This window comes from Typopeltis vanoorti, chromosome 14 (assembly GCF_054136105.1).
Source record: "Typopeltis vanoorti isolate ZY-2024b chromosome 14, IOZ_Tvanoo_1.0, whole genome shotgun sequence".
Lineage (NCBI taxonomy): Eukaryota > Metazoa > Arthropoda > Arachnida > Uropygi > Thelyphonidae > Typopeltis > Typopeltis vanoorti.
The window spans coordinates 77,601,804-77,618,130 of NC_143562.1; the positions used below are offsets into that span (position 1 = coordinate 77,601,804).

At 36.7% G+C, this 16,327-nt stretch overlaps 1 protein-coding gene across 1 annotated transcript in view; it reads left to right on the plus strand.

Annotated features, from left to right (window-relative positions):
• The window catches only part of LOC150099691 (anoctamin-8-like), a 416,071-nt gene that overhangs the window by 178,502 nt on the left and 221,242 nt on the right, over positions 1-16,327 (plus strand). The gene's annotated exons all lie outside the window — the stretch shown is intronic.

Here is a 16,327-nt window from a genome sequence, read left to right on the forward strand (position 1 = left end):
ACTCACAACTCACTCAACAACTATGCCTCACACCCTCTACTGATCACACTTTTATTTAACTATTGGGATAGGGATGACCCCTTGTTCTGGCCCCTCCAGCCAAGTGCTGAAACATTTCCACTGCATCAATACTATAAAATCATTTAAGCAACGTAAATATTACAATCATATCCCCTCTTTTTCTCCTATCAACTAACTTCTGCAATCCACACGTCCTCAACCAATCTCCATAGGGAACATTCCACAGCCACTCACCACTGAATCTTCTCCACTGCTTCCATATCTCCAGGAAATCAAGGAGAGCAGACTTGAGCACAGTAATCCAGATGTGGACTTATGAAAGCCTAATAAAGGGGAATAACAGCTTCCTTATCTCGACTTATTAATGCATTCTTCAATAGCCAAGTAATCTTATGGGCTACCTTAGCAATATGTCTGCTAAACTTTAACTCTGTCTACCACCACTCCTAAATCTCTAGCTCCCTGTATTTCACGGAGTACAGTGCCATCAATGTGATACACAGCTTGTAATCTGTTTATTTCAAAATGCATAACTTCACATTTCTTGACATTAAACTGATACCCATATCTTTTGCCCATACTAACAGCCTATTCAAATCGTCATACAAGCTCAACATTGCCTTGATTGACTGCTATTCTACTAATTTTGAATCATCTGCAAACAACCGAAGATTTCCTTTCAGCTTATTTCCTATATCATTTAGGTACAAATTAAACAGCAATGGTCCCAGCACTGAACCTTTCAGTATACCACTAGTCACCTGTTTTTGCCTTAATTCTGTCCCTCCATATCCAGCAGCCCTCCTGTTATTCACTTAACCAGTGTCGTGTCCATCCCCATTTGTTTTAATTTGTAACAGAGTTCCTTGTGGTATTCTGTCAAATGCCATATGCAAAATACCACTAGTCACCTGTTTTTGCCTCAATTTCTGTCCCTCCATATCCATCATCCATCCTGTTATTCAGTTAACCAGTGTCGTGTCCATTCCCATTTGTTCTAATTTGCGTAATAGAGTTCCATGTGGTATTTTGTCAGATGCCTTTGCAAAATCATCATGTAGCCATTTCCTTGATCCAACTCAACTGTTACTCTATTATAAAAAGTTAGTAAATTACTATGGCATGACCGACCCTTCACAAAGCCATGTTGACCAGCCTACAGTATCATATTTTTATCTACCCTTTCTTGAATTCTCTGTTTTACCAATTTTTCTAGTACTTTTACCACCACACCTGAAATACTGACTTATTTTGTCCTCTTTCCACTCCCTTGGAAATCTACCAGACCTGAGACTTAAATTAAATTGACAACAGTGAGTCATTGCCAGTTTTCTCTTGCACATTCTTGCAAAACCTGAACTGATATACCATCTAATTCCACAGTTGTATTTACATTGATATCCTGCAATATCCTAATAACTTCCAATTAATCCATCTCTGTTCCAGCATTCTTTAACTTATGTGACAGTGTCTGTCACATAAGTTAAAGAATTAAGGTTAAAGCAGTAACCTCACTAGGATGATGTATCCATGCAAAGTTTCAATGCTTTTGTATATAGGTTTTTGAACTGGTAATATTGAGTAAGTGGAGAAGGGAATTCCATGTATAATAAGAGATTCTCTTAGAGGTAATCCCAAAGGGAATACTTCCAAGATACCACTTTACAAAACCTTTTAATTTTTTTGTGTCAGCAATAGCAGTTAATTCACCGATTTAGCTGAATTTTTTCAAAATACCAAAAAAAAAATATATATATATATATGCAATTATTTTCATCCCCCCCCCCAAGTGCCTATTACATCGACATATGCTAATATCTTATTTTCCTTCATAGGTGAGGGAATTTTTATCCTTCGCATAGCATGTGAATTTCGACTTCCTGCAAAAAAAAAAAAAAGGTTCTAGAACCAATGCAAAGAGCAGTGGAATAAAAGAGGGCAACCATGCTTGATTTCTTTTTGAATTTTAATCAAGTCTTATAGGAACCTATTAACTAGATGGGTAGTTGTATTGGCATAGGCTGCTTTCATTAGGGTTCATATATTTTTGAAAAAAAAATACGGGACACTTTCGGTTTGAATAAACCAACAAAATTTTTTTGCTCTACTTACTTACGAACATCAGCAAAGGGAAAAGAATTTAATTAATTATAGCAATCTTAAAATTGAACTTTAAACAATACTAAATCATTGATCTTTGCCTGTGATATACTTCTCAGATGACTGTATTTTCTCAAGTAAAGAATGATTATGTTTTACCAAGTTATGAAATTCCGCACAGTCATTATTGAAAAACACTTTAACAATGAGCATATCTTTTACAGTTTCTACAGATAACCTATTCTTTTCATTTGTCCATAAGGAGTTCATCTGGGAAAACAGTCTTTCAATACTAGCATTTGTGCCAGGAATGTAGCAGAAGAACTCAACAATCTTCTTCAAATTTATTAATTCATTTCCTGCAACACTGTTGAATAATTAATACCAAATTTCTCCTGTAGATTTTGTTTTAATTTCTTCTTTCTTCTCTGGAATTGCCTTTTTCAAGATCATCACCTCATCAAACAGTTCAGTTTCATTGATTTTTGTGTTTGGGCAGACCTTTTCAATAGTTGTTACACTTTTCCAATGACTGGCTTCTGGATTCTTCAATGAAATCCAAGACAAACTTTCAAAACTAAGAGTGTCAGAAGACCATTCTTGGATGTATTCTATACAGGTGTTATAAAATTCATTTTTATAATTACCATAATTCTTCTCAGTGATGAGTCCATCTTCAATTAATGTCTTCAGTGAGGACTATTCTTTCTTTGTTGCAAAATCATTATCTCGTCTCTGCTGAAGTTTCTCTAAGAGACTTTCAATAATGAATTTTGCTTCAGCAAGAGTGACTTTCTCACCTCAATTACACAAATTGTTGCATGAAACATTTCAGATCGGCATTCTAGAAATGTGGCTATTAGCTCTGAAACTGGATTACTAAAGAAATTTTTTAGAAGCAGTGGTGGTTTATCAAGTGAAAAAACATGATTTGAGAACTTTACACATCTCATTCATCCTTTTGAGAGCAGGGTACAGAGACAACCATCGTGTTTTTGAGTGCCCTTACACTGTCTTGTACTCAGTATTTAAAAAGTCACAAAAACCTTCGAGTGTATGCACTCTAACAGTATAGATATAAAAATGCTGATATAATTTTTCAATGACAGCTTGAATACATTGCTCCATGGGCAATGTATCAGATGCACATTGTATAGCATTTTTTATGATATGGAATGAACAACCAGCTCCTATCAATGTACGATTCAATTTTGATTTCTTTTTTAAATAACGAAACCTGTGGTGCGTTCATAATGAGAAGAAACACACGTATAAACCACAGTGAAAATTATTTAATTGTAAATATTTCATCCTAAGTATCTTAGGACATCATCAGTACAGTATTTAAACAAAATTAGGAATAACATACAGTTAGGGCGCATGATTACAATAGAATCTCATGAAAACGTGCATAACGTGCTAAAGTAGTACAACAACAACAACAAAAAAAAAAAACGAAGAAGTTATCAAAAATACAGCCAACCTAAATGGATATAATCCCAAAACATCTCAAAAAATCATCAGTCACTTCTGCATACATCAAACCAGACAGGAAGAAGTGCATAGGATTCCCATACCTTGCGTTAAAGGCATCTCAGAACGTCTTTCTAAAATTATGAAGAAATACAATTTTGCCACTACTTACAAACCTATCAACCAAATTTACAACTTATTACCTTCTCCTAAGGACAAATTCTTGCCCTTGATGTTACCTGGTGTTTATGAGATTCCTTGCTCATGCAAATTATATTACTTTGGACAGACAGGTAGGTCTGTTCAGAAACGCATCTCGGAACATCAAGACCACATTCGTCTTCTTAAACCGCAGAAATCTGGCCTCTCTCAACACGGAATTGAAAATCCAAACCATAGGATCCATTGGGAAAAGGCTAAACTTTTACATAGATCTTTATTTAAACATGAACGTTTATACAAAGAAAGTTCTGAAGCCCTACTACACAGACCAAACCTAAACCGCAACGACATTCTTACTATTCCTAAAGTATGGGAAATTATCATACAAAACTGTGTTAAATAATTAACGTTTTTTTTTTTTTTTTTTTTTTTTTGTTGTTGTTGTTGTACTACTTTAGCACGTTATGCACGTTTTCATGAGATTCTATTGTAATCATGCGCCCTAACTGTATGTTATTCCTAATTTTGTTTAAATACTGTACTGATGATGTCCTAAGATACTTAGGATGAAATATTTACAATTAAATAATTTTCACTGTGGTTTATACGTGTGTTTCTTCTCATTAATTTTGATTTCAATTTATGAAAAACATTGTTCTTTCCTCTTCTGGAACTTCCACCAAAATTTGTATTAGTATTATCTGCTGACAAGGCAACAACTTTCTTTTCATTATTCCACTTTGTCGCTAGTTGCCATACATATTCTGTAAGTTAGTCTGCAGTTTCACACGGTAAATCTAAAAACTATAGAACCATAGTTTTGATGGCCTCTTCTGGTATGAAGTATCGAACTAGAACTGGAACTATTTTCAAAGCACCATGGTTGCAACTGTCTATCATTATTGACAATTAATTAACTTTCTCAAGTTCGTTTCTGAAAACAGCCATTGCATAAGGTGCTAATACACTCACAATTATAGCTTGAGTCTTCTTTTGACTGCAAGTGAACTTTTTGTCATATAGTTTCCAGATTATTTTTGACGTGCAATCCATTGAACTGAAACTCTGGTTGTGCATGCATACATGATATACAAATGTAGCTTCATTAGCTGCAAGATTTCTTTCCATTTCACCCATTGTTTTTTAGAAAAATAATCTGACACTTTTCTACTTACACTTGCATTTTCTGCTAATTTGTGTCTCTTCGTAGCGATGTGCTGCGTGATGTCTGACCAACCGCCATGTTGTATGCTGAATATTGCATTACATTAAATTTCACTTTCTCGTCTACTTTGCCATCACAATTACATGGTATAATAAAAGGGTATTCAGTCCTTAGCTTTTTTGTGAGAACACACTCTTTTGTATTAGTGTGTTCTCACAAAAAAGGCATATAAAATAATAAAACTAATTACGTTTCATAACAGATCTGTGTCATATCAAATAAACCGTGCTTAGTTATTACAATGTCCGCTAGTTGCACTATCCTCGCAACATGTCAGTATTGTCAATTGATAAGACAATTTTATGATTAATAACTAATTATCGATATCTTGGCAATTACATGTTTTATGTTTAAGAATGGGAATGTTAAACACAAATCCATAAATTACGGGACAATTCAGTGTCCCGAAGAGTTTTATCGGGACACCAGGACACAAACTCGTAATAAGGGATAATCCCGTAAAATACGGGACGTATACAAACCCTAGCTTTAATAACGGATAGCACACTTTTGCCTACACCAATCTGCTGGAGGATATGGAACAGAAAGGGATGCCAAACATTATCAAATGCTTGAGTAAGGTACACTGATAGTACTTCCATTGGCTACCATTGCCACTGACTAGAATATTTTGCTCCCTTCCTTATATTTATTTTTTGTTCTTGCTGAAGTCTTTTAATAACTTTTTATTTAGCCAGTTTTACACACTGCTTTGCTTGCTTGCTTACGTTTTCCTCCGTATTTTCTCAAAGCACATGCCAACTTATTTGCCACGGACTTTCAATATGCTTTCATCTTTTCCTTCACTGCCTATAACTTCCTGAGTCTACCATGGAGTTCTGATTTTTCTATCCTTGCAGACAACCTTACCACATGCCTCTCTAGCTGAATCAATCAATATTTTCTTAAGGTTTGCCACTGAATCTCCAAGGTTTGGTTCCTGTTCTCAAATTCTTACAAGTTTTCTTTAATAATGTTTGTGTATTTTAGTATACAGTTCCCCTCTGATGGACATTAATTTGCTTTAAAACTTTCTTACATGTATCAGTATAATATTCCATTTTATTTTGCTTAAAACTAAATGGTGATCATTTCTTCAAATCCTCTGTATTATTCTCTTGTGTCATGAACTAGTGTGAAGATATTGCCATCAACAGTAAGTCTCATAATCAATGAAACTTATTGTTGAAAGGCTACCATCAATCCTCAAAGCAGAGGCTGTTCCAAAATGCCATGGAATTGATTCTTACTACTCCTCTTATGCTGCCTCCATAATACCTTTTTTTCTCTGTATCACATGCTTAATCTCTTCATTCATCCATTTCACATCTACCTCATTTAACCTTCTGACCTTTGGAATTCATTTAGATATTGCTCCTACTAGAAGCAATGTCTAAATATATTCCAAAGGACTTAAGAAAGGTTAAGGACCAGTGGTTCTTTATCTTTTTTTGCCTGGCACCCATTTTCAAATATTTGTATGGCCTGGTGTCCCCATGCTCAGTTTTTCACTAGGCTAATGACTCGATAAGATAATTATAATATATTATTAGGCAAACCTAAATTACCATCAAAATATTTGAACTGATAGTTAATTAAAAATTAATTACTTTGATACAAATTAATTTTTACTTAAAGAAAGATTTAAACTTACTCTATTTAATAAGCCAATCATTAATGGCTACCCTGAGCCTGACAAGATCCTGCTAATTTTTCAATAACAGGTTCAATGTTCGACAAACAAAGTCTCAAGTCTCCTCTTTCACTTATTTGCAATCTATTTTGCTGCTTATCTAACAATTGCAACACAACACTGAATCCTTTCTCGACCAAGTATGAAGAAGGAAAAGCAATGAGTAGTAATTTTATTTCGTGCCAAAACTGAGGATACTTGCATTGCATGTTTGGCCAGAATATTTCATAGCCACACTGTTGAAATTGTACTTGAGCTTCAAAATCATTTTTTAATCAATAAATTCTTTACACAAATTTGGGTGAACAGAAGTGGCATCAGAAAGAAATGGATTTATAAACCAGTCGGGTATTTTAAGCTCATTAAAGTCTTTGAATCTGATCATCAAGTCATCTTTCAGTGCCAAAAGATAGGAACAGTAACAATCCAAATCTGTATCTAATATTAAGTCATCTGTTATTTGTAGACTAGGGAACTGCAGAAAATCTCGTAGAATGTTAATTTGCTGATAAAAGTGTTTATAATTCCCTTTGCTTTAATAAGATTCATGTAACTTCCCTGCAATTTGATGCTAACCTCATTTAATTTGGTGAAAATATTGGAAAGATGTGCGATATCAACCTTTTCCTTTTTTAAAGCATTGCACACGTTCTCATCACGTGATTTAAGAAATTCCAAAACAGCATCATAGAGATCATTAAAGCGTCACAGACAGTTTCCATTTGAGAGCCATCTAACTTCAGCGTGAAGCAAAAAGATGCTCAAATTCTTCTTCTTCATTTTCATGGCAAAGTTCCCAAAAAATATGGGTATTCAATGGCTTTTATTTTATTCACTCTTTAATAACATCATCCAAAGTCTTATGTAGTCTACTGCTAAGATGTTTTACAGCTTAGCAGTAGACTAAGCTGCTAAGTGCTGTCTATGAAGAATGCAGTGAATTGTAAAGATATTTGGAACTGCTTCTTTTAAATGCTTATGGTGTGAGTCGCTTGGAGAGACTGCTGCTGGAAGGTAGAGAAGTGAATAGAGAGAATGAATCAGATCAAGAGGGGAGTGATGTGGAAAAGCAGGAGAGTAAGACAGGAGAGATTGAAGGAGTGGAAATGAATGTGGAAGTGAGTGGTATGAGTATAGATAATGAGAGAATGGGTGTGCAAGAGGAGCAGGGAAACGGGGAGGCTCAGGGTGGACAGGGATACACAGCATGAGAAAGGTGGATGCTCCAAGAGGAGGTGAGAGAATGTGTAGGCAGGAAAGTAATGGGATGATCAGGGATCAAAAGGAAACAGATGGAATTGCAAAGGGTTCTAAAATGAAGAAGCAGAAAGGGAAATGGCCCCAGTCCAGCATGGAGAGATCACATCGAGTGAGTGGTATCAGTGGAACTAGCTGTAGATCCAGAAATGAGTTGTTGTGTTTGTATACCAATGCTAGAAGTATAAGAAACAAGGCGGATGAAATGGTTGCACTAATTGCGTCTGTGCACCCAGAGATTGTCGGAATAAGTGAGACATGGTTAGATGAGGATGACATCCTGACAGGAATAGAGATGGAAAGGTATGATGTGTTTCGTGAGGATAGAAGGGGTAAAAAGGGAGGGGGAGTGCTATTGATGATAGAGAAAGAGTTATGTCCATACAAGGTAGAGATGCAAGGGGGAAATGGGGCCAGTGGTTTTGAGGCAGTATGGTGTGAGATAGAGGTGAATAGAATCAAATACTTGGTGGGATGTTGTTATAGACCTGGTAATGTGGATGGTGGTGATAGTGAAATGTATAGTCAAATAAGCCAAGCAAATAAGAAAAGGGTGATCATTATGGGTGATTTTAATTATGGCAATATAGACTGGAATGAAGAGATAGCAACTGGAAGTAAAGAAAATGAGTTTCTTGAGTTTTTGAGGGATAACTACCTCAGACAGTATGTAACAGAGGGCACAAGAGGATTAAGGGTCTTGGATTTGGTCATCTCATCGGAGGATGTAATTATCAATGAGGTATCAAATCATCCACCAATTGGTGAAAGTGACCATGAGGTGATTACTTGGGTGGTTGCCAGCATTGCAAGGACCCCTGTGAAAAAAGGGTATATGTGGAACTACAAGGGGGGTGATTATGAAGAGCTCAGGAGACAGCTTGCAGGTGTAGCATGGAATGAGGAGTTAGCTGGAAAAGAGATCAATGCAGCTTGGGGGATTTTCAAAAAATATTTAGTGGATGCAATGTCTAAATGTATACCACGGGTGAGAAGGTTAAATAAGTTAGGTGTGAGATGGATGAATAAAGAGATTAAGCATGCAATACAGAGAAAAAGGGCATTGTGGAGGCAGCATAAGAGAAGTGGAAGTAACCAATTTCATGAGTTCTACAAAGACCAGGCAAGGAGAGTGACTTGGTTGGTGAGAGTAGCTAAAGAGAGGTATGAACAGCAGTTAGCTAATGAAGCTAAAAAGAATCCTAGGGAGTTCTTTCGATATGTAGCCAGCAAAAGAAAGAATGATTATGGAAGGATGACATTGATTGGAGGAAATGGTATAAAGACAGCTGTTGCAGAATGTGTGGTGGAGATACTTAATGAGCAGTTCATAAAGATCTTTCAATCTTGTGAATGTGACTTCATGGAGAGATTAAGAGCAGTTGATGATGGGGAGGAGAGACTGACTGTAAGTGAGCAAGAGGTGTTTGGGGAGTTGAGTAAACTAGATGTAAATAAGGCTGTGGGACTTGATAATATATCACCACGTATTCTGAAGGAATGTGCCAGAGAGTTGACACCTGCCTTGACATATTTTTTTAATACGAGTCTTGCACTTGGTCAAGTCCCTAAAGAGTGGAAGGAGGGCAAGATTGTGCCACTTCATAAAGGAGGTGATCGAACTCAAGCAACAAACTATAGGCCTATCTGTGTCGGGTCTTGTGGTTAAGTTGTTGGAGAAGCTTGTGAGAGCTAGAATCCAGAGTTCGGTTGACAACAATGGTATAATCTTTGATGGACAGCATGGATTTGCTAAAGGGAGGTCGTGTTTTAGTAATCTACTTACTTATTACAATAAAGTGACTGCTTCCTTGGACAGAGGAGAAGGATACACAGTAATATACTTGGATTTCGCAAAAGCTTTTGATAGAGTGCCTCATGATAAGTTGACAGTCAAACTAGAGCAGATGGGGTTGGATATTAGATTAGTGCATTGGATTGGAGACTGGCTATCTGATAGGTATCAACAAGTTGTGTATGGGGGTGCAATATCCAGGAAAAGGAAAGTCACTAGTGGAGTGCCTCAGGGATCTGTTTTAGGGCCATTACTATTTAACTTGTATATTAATGATATTGGCGAAGATTTGGATGGAGATATTCAGTTGTTTGCAGATGATGCAAAGTTGGGAAGAACCATAAAGAGTAGTGAAGATGTTGTGGCCTTGCAAGAAGACTTGAATAAATTGAGTGATTGGGCAAGCAAATGGGGATGTGAGTTCAATGTTGCAAAATGTAAGGTTTTAAAATTTGGAAAACAAAGATGGGATGCAGAATTTATGCTTGGTAAGAATATATTGTTGGAAGTAGAGGAAATAAGAGATCTGGGAGTGATAGTGGATAAGGATCTAAAATTTAGGGGTCACATCGCCAAAATTGTGAAGACAACACAAAGACTTCTGGGAATGATGAGGAGGACACTGACGTGTAGAAGTAGGGAGATTCTTGTTCCATTGTATAAGGCTTTGATTAGGCCACACATGGACTATTGTGCCCAGATTTGGTCACCTGGTTTTCAGAAGGATGAGGAGATGTTGGAAAGGGTCCAAAGGCGACTGACTAAGGTAGTTTCTGACCTCTGGAATGTCGAGTATGAGGAAAGATTGAAAAGATGTAATTTGCAGAGACTAGTGGAGAGAAGGAAGAGGGGAGATATGATAGAGACCTACAAGTTGGTAAGGGGTTGCTATAGGATCAATGGTGGAGAAGTTCTACAGCGAATAGTGGGAGATCAGGGGAGAACCAGAGGTCATCCCTGGAAACTGTATAAAGAGGGTGTGAGTAGGGGAGTGAGAGGCAGGTTTTTTTCGTGCAGAGTTGTGAATGATTGGAATGCCTTGCCTGAGAGTGTGGTGTCTGCAAGGAGTTTGAATGTGTTTAAGACCCGGGATGATGAGATGTGTGTGAGATAAAAGGACCTCCTAGATGAGTCTTTGACTCCATGAGGTCTTGTTTAATAATAATAATAATAATAAATGTGCTATAAATCCACGGTGATGACTAATCATAGCTGGTGCTCTATCAGTTGCACACGCAATAATATTTGCGAGAGGAATGTTTTTAGCATTAAAAAAGTCTTTAACAACCTTAAAAATTGTAGAACCTTTTGTGTCAATTTTCAGTTGTTCAGCAAACAGAAACTCTTCGGTAATTTCTTCATTAGTATTTATATAACACGCGTAGGCCATTCACAAAGCTTCGTTGTCAAGTAAAGTTGTCTCATCGAGTTGCAAAGAAAATTCTATGGTTTTTAAATCATCACAAAGTTTTTTTTTTCAATTCCTTTGCCATTTTGTCAATTCTTGTTGATACTGAACTATTGCTGAGAGGAATTGACGACTTCATATTACTTTTACCTGGGCCAATCATCGTATCTAAAACTTCATTTATAGCTGGTAAGATGAGAATTTCTGCAATGGTATGTGGCTTCCCACATTTGGCAATTAATTTTGAAAGTTTGTAAGAAACAAGTCCCTTCACTTGTTGGTTACTTTGTTTTACAACCAATCCTTTAAGCCCAGGACGATTTTTAAATTTAGCTTTAATTCGCAAAAGTACTCCGCATCCATTTATGCTTTATTTGGATGCTTTGTTCTTAAATGCTCAATCATTCTTAAAGGCTTCATTCCTTCGTTTGAGCAAGTTTTTTCACATGTTAAGCACATTGGTAACTGCTCATTATTTATAGACTGAATAACTCCATATTTTAAATACTCGCTTGAATATTGACGACACTTTCTTTTTCCACTCATTTTAATGAGCTGCAGTGCTACACAATATCAACGAAGTGTGCCACACGATACCACGGGCTAGATTTAATCTTCAAACCAGAGTTGTTAGATAGGCATTAGGAAAAAAAGCAGATAAAACTTATAAAAGAAGTGAATTCTATTAAAAATAGTCCAAATTAATTATTTTCGATGTAAAAAATTCAGACTAAAAAGTAATCAAATTACTTACCTTTCAATGTCAAAATTCTAAAAAATAAGCAGTGAATAAATTTGAACAGTATTGCCAGATATACAATATTCTGAACAGTTTGCCAAACATACAATATAAATAGCGATGCTAGATTAAATATGAACTTTTATTAGTAGTAGTAGTCTCTTCGCTATCGCTACTTCCAGCCTCGAGAGCGGTTTCCTTGTGTGCATCATCAAAGTCATCTACCCAAATAGTGTCATCTTCTTTTCCCATTATTTCAAGCAAAAATTAACAGTAATTTACAAGACGAGATACATAATGAACAATCCTTCACGAATGATTAAGAAGTGAAAGCAGGGCATGAAACAGAGCAATGATAGGGTAGTAGAGATAGAGCAGCTATAAAGACGTGCATATGATTGGTGTAGTATTAACAAAACATTGTGCTACTAAATGACAAAGGCAAGCCGACAGTTGTTGAGTTGAAATGTTAATTCTCATCAACCAAATTCCATATTATCTGAAACTGCCATAACAACATTCACTATATATTTCTTAATTTTAACACATTTACGACAGGGTGGTGTTTTGCCCATTTATTGTTCTGACGGAACTTCTCATTACCGGTTTAACTCACACAAAGTTTCACCTCCCCGTTAAATTTTATTACTGGTTCTTTGCCTGCTGCTTTTGCTTTTGTCATATCTTAATGACATCAAAAATTTCAAAAATTGGATAACAGTTTTTAGTTACATACTGTGTTTACTAGTGCAACATATGGTTTTACTTGAGTCTATACAGCATGATTAACGTGGGAGGGGGAGGCATGTGATTCATTAGTTAGTTGATATTTTTTATCCCACTACACAGACTGCAAATGTCCCTGTACCTTATTCAGTGATACAATAAAACTACTTGCTTTTCTTGCATCTGCAGTATGGTGGCTGTTGGGAGGGTGTGTTATTTACTTTGGTGAGCACATGAACACATTTGAACTTTTTTCGTGTGCGAGGTATATGCGAAACTTTTTAATTTTTTTTTTGTAAAGTAAAATCAGGGGTGCGAGTAAATATGGTAGTGCTTACCGCCCCCCCCTCAGAGTTCACAGTGGCCCACAAGGGGGTGCTACCGCCCAGGTTAAGAACCACTGTACTAGACAGTTCTTGAATATTCTCCAAACTTTCATTGATCTGTTTTCCAGCTAACTCCTCGTTTCATGCTACACCTGCACGCTGTCCCTTGAGCTCCTCATAATCATCAGCCTTGTACTTCCACACATACCGTTTACTCACAGAAGTGCTCCGCTGCTGGCAACCACCCAGGTCATCACTTCATGGTCACTCTTACCAACTGGAGAGTGATTTGACACCTCATTTATAATTTAATCCTCTGATGAGATGATCAAATCCAAGACCTTCAATGTCCTTGGTTACATACGGCCTGAGGTAGTTGTCCCTCAAACGCTCAAGAAATTCATTTTCTTTACTTCTAGTTGCTATCTCATCATCCCAGTCTATATTGCCATAATTTGCCCTTAATAATCACCCTTTTCTTATTTGCTTGACTAATTTGATTAATCATTTCATGATCACTACCATCCACATTACCAGGTCTATAACATCTGACTAAGTATTTCATTCTATTCACCTCTGTCTCACACCATACTACCTCAAAACCACCAGCACTATTTCCCTCTTGCATCTCTACTTTGTATGGACATAACGCTTTCCTCTATCATCAGTAGCACTCCTCCTCCCATTCTGCCTTTTCTATCTCACAAAACACATCATACTGTCCTTCCATCTCTATTCCTGTTAGAATGTCATTCTCATCCAACCATGTCTCACTTATTCTAACAATTCTTGGTGAACAGACTCAATTAATATAACCATTTGATTCGCTTTGTTTCTTACACTTTTACCATTCATATACAAACATAACAGCTCGTTCCTGGATCTGTAGCAAGTTCCACTGATACCACTTATAAGATGTCACCTCTTCATGCTTAACTCTGTTCGTTTCTTTTCCTCCTTATTCACCTTAGAGCCCTCTTCATATCCAACTGTTTTTTCCGTTGATCCCAGGTCATGTGCTTCCCTTTTTGTCTATACATGCATTCGCATCTACTCAGAGCATCAACCTTTCTTATGCTGTGTTCCCTTGTCCACGCTGAGTTTCCCTGTTTTTCTTGCACACTTGCTGCTCACTTCTTCATTCATGACCACTTCATTCATACCCTCCTGCTCTTTCATATCACTTTTTACTTGATCAGATTAATTCTATGCACTCATTTCTCCAGCTTCTTGCAGCAGTTTCTCCAAGTAACTCACACCAAAACCATTTAAATACAATCTATCACTCTCTTACACAGTTCAATTCGGCCTTCAAACTCAATTCACACATTAACTAACTGCATTCCTTTCTCCTCACAATCTTCGCTCTCTGCCTCATTTCATCACTGTCATACCCGGGCAACACACTAACTACCTTTCCTATCATACTATTATACCAAATTTATTAAAAAAAAAAACCTTCCGTCATCACACTATTATCTTTTATCCATCTCAGCAACTCCTGATATCCAATCTGACTTGTTCTTTGTTCCTAGTCAAGTTATTTGTCCCTATTACCACTACCAACTCTTTTGTTCCATTACTTCTCATCTTAAATCCAATGCCTCGATTACTCTATTCATTATACCTCCAGGAAAACAAACTTTGTGCATTGTCTCATCCACCACACTTCTAATAATTGAATCCCCATACAATGCCACTTGCAGGTCTTTCGTTACCTCTTTCATACTGATGTTATTCATTTTCATCATTTTTGCTCTTCTTTACATATCTCGAATTCTCTTAACTTCACTCTGCATCCATTTCATCTCTTGCCTCATCTTAACCAACTCAACTTTCAAATTTTGCATCACTTTTTTGCTCTCGTTCACTCACTCAATTTTCTTGCCAGCTATATATGCTTGTTTGCACTCAACACCATTCACCACCTTACCTTTAAGATGGAAGCAATGCATTCGTGTCACTTTCGTCTTTCTTACCTTCAATTTTTAATTTATCGGATCACTTGTCCACTTGATCAAAAAATTTTTTTTTTTTACAATTTTTTCACTGCTGATTTACACTAGCCCTCTTCTCTGTCAGACAAGCACTCATCCTCCTTGTGACATTCTCACTACTAACACTTTCAGTTACCAATATGTTACCACTCATCAAGTCCTCATTAACTCACACTTTGCACACACCCTCCTTCCATCTGCCTTAAATATCCATAATTTTTCTACATAATCAAATGAATACATATAGCACACCTCACTTTTCACGAAACGACTGAAATCAAAATTAAATTCCTGCAAAGACAAAGTTGCCACCATGTTTTCTTCTGCAGTTACTATGCTAAGCTCTAAATTTAATGATTCCGTAAACAAACTGAAACAAAGAAGCCCACACACTAAAAATACTGCACGTGTACAACTTTTACAGCAACTCATACTCTTAATTTACAATTAATTATTCCAAAAAACTTATCTGTTTACAGATCTTGGTACATTATTTGTTGTCATTAGTTAAAAAAAAAATAAAAAAAAACAGGTGTTTCAACACATTATCAGTTTGATAACTAACTTGTACAGTGAACAAGAAGCCATAGTAAGAACAGATGTTGGAATAACCGGCTTCAGGTTGGAAAGGGAGTTAGGCAGTGATGCCTACTTTCTCCTCATCTGTTTAGTATCTATGCTGATGACATCATGCATGCATGTAGCATTCATGGGTGAGCTTAAAATAGGAATTAGGATAGGTGGTAGATTGATCAGTAATCTGTGGTACACTGATGATACAGTACTCTTTTGTAATGACAAGGAAGAACTAGGACAAATCCTTGACAAAGTTAATGAGATTGGTAAGAATGGAGGACTTCAGCTCAAACCTAGCAAGACAAAGGTTATGATTCTCAAAGAAAATACAGACAGGGAAGCTCCTGAGAAACAAGTGTCCCTTAATAAATTTAGTTTAGTCCTTTATCCAAGTGTGAGCAAACAAAGTTTGCACCGGAAAATATCTTCTGTACTGAATATGGTTGTACTACCTTACTGGGGTAAGGTAGTACAGCACTGGGAAACTCATAGCAAAGGTGGACCAAGCTAACAACACTCCTATCCTAGTATCTCCCATAATGTAAAACACATCTCCTTACGGATATGTATAATGTTATGCATTAAGGGATTGGCCACTACCCAGACTAGTTTCGACCTTTATTGAGGTCTCTTCAGTGGAAGCCAGGTCTAGAGGTGGAGATACCAGGCAGAAGCAATAGCAAGGTCATCCTTACCTATAGGAGTTACCAAAATGTGTGCCACCTTTTTTATTAAATTACTCTGGATTTAGAGAAAGATGTTGAAAATTTTCACAAGGAGATTCGCATTATGGGAAATACTGGGATAGGAGTGTTGTTATCTTGATCCA